Genomic DNA, 1,902 nt, shown 5'->3' on the forward strand with positions numbered 1-1,902 from the left:
ATCGGTGAAGCGTGGAAGGGTTCTTATATTCAGCTCCTAAACCCTGACTCAAGGCAAGGACTCGGCCTTGGAGACATGGGACAACGGTGGGAGTCCTTCGCCAAAAATCTTAGTTTCACCAGCAATAACTAGAGGCCAGGGAAGGAAAGTGACTTCGCCCAGAGACACACAGTGAGCCGATGAGAGAGCCGAGAGCAATATCCAGATATTCCAATTCCAGTCCAGCTCTCTTCCATAAAACGAGGCTGCCGCTGGCGACGTCATCTGAGAAGCCCATGAAGCAGTCTGATTGCAGCAGTGACCCCGGTTATTGACGCCCCTGAATCCATGCCCTCTGAGCTCCCCGAGATGTACAGAGTCTGATTCCGATTCTGCGCTAAGCCCTGCGACTTTCTGGGGCTTAAGTGATGTTCGCAAAGGTGAAGAAAGCAGAGCGTTTAGGTCCCACGCACCCTCCCCTTGCTCTTTCACACTTAGCTGTGCTCATTGTTATACCTCCGTGAGGCCGTGAGAACCTACGTACCTGGGCTGGCCTGGTGGAGGGAGGTAAGGGTAAGGTGCAAGAGAGCTGAGCCGTCATTCGAGCCAAGGCCATCCCGGACCACACGCCAGCTACCAACTCTTGGACATGTGAGGAGCCCAGCAGAGAGCAGAACCTCCCCTCCGAGCCCAGCCTCAACTGCCCACCCATAGTGGCCGAGCACACGCTTGTCGTTTTAAGGCACAGACTTTGGGGGTGGTTTGTGGCAATAGATAACTGACACACGAAATACGTCACCCTTCACGTTTACTCAAATCGATAATGAGGTTTGAGTCGGCCTCTGCCGTCTTCAGTTCTCATTACAATCATCGGAATCAGAACATCTTTAGGCCTGAAGTGTTTCTGTTTTTGTTTTTGTGTTTTTTCTTCATTGAGTGTTTTGATCGGCTTTGACAGAAACAACAAGTCCGTGAGAGAGCTGGGACGGCTTATTTTAGAGGAAGAGTTGAGGAAGCCAGGACAGTAAATCAGAGTCGGAGTATGACTCAGGCAAAGCCACACAGCTTTCGTCTCTCAAAGAAAGTTGTCATTAAAAATGGGCATTAGCTCTAGAACAAAGACGTTCAGATGGAGGAAAATGGAACTCCTTTGAGAGCAAATCATAGCAAGAGGTCACGTCCCCTAGCTCCCCGCCTCTGAGCAGAATCACCTCATTCGTTGCAGGCAGACCGTAGCGGATGCTGCACCATGGCCCAGAATCCACCTGTTTCATTTCCGATGAATAAACACGTGGGAGTCAGACCCTCTGGGTTCACCCTCTGGCTCGCCTGTGTCCAGGCCGTGGGAGCCCAAGCTGTGACTTTATTTCTGACCCAAAGTCTCCTGACCTGTGAAGTGAGAATTACATCAACCTGTCCTTCCAATCGAGATTAGTTGACGCGTGGATGGGCTTAGCCTATGGCTGAGCACGTAGGACACCCTCAGTAAATGTCAGCAGTCTGCAGACTTTGTCAGCACTCTGCAGCCTTTGTCAGCACTCTGCTGATGTGGAATGTCTTCATCACTCACACGTATCACTTTCTCCCATCAGAAGAGAGACCAGGAACAAATGATACCTAGAATATTCCTTCTGCTTAAAAACCAAGAATTATTTGACTTTTAAGCCTCCTTTTCTTATTGATTGAATGTCCCTGGAGTCCGGGACATGAGTGACAAATGAACAGGAATGTTAATCTACTTGGCAGACTAGACATCAAATAAACCAAGGTTTACACCCATTTGGGGCGTTTACCGGCCGAGTGCCTTCGGGCTAGCTACTGAACCATTCTGAGCCCTGGTTTCTTCTACAAAATGGGAGTTGCCTGACTCCTAGGATCATTTTAAGAATCAAAAATCATTAGCTATTATTTGTCCTTAGACAA

The sequence above is a fragment of the Pteropus vampyrus genome, unplaced genomic scaffold (assembly GCF_000151845.1).
Source record: "Pteropus vampyrus isolate Shadow unplaced genomic scaffold, Pvam_2.0 Scaffold86, whole genome shotgun sequence".
NCBI classification, from domain to species: Eukaryota; Metazoa; Chordata; class Mammalia; order Chiroptera; family Pteropodidae; genus Pteropus; species Pteropus vampyrus.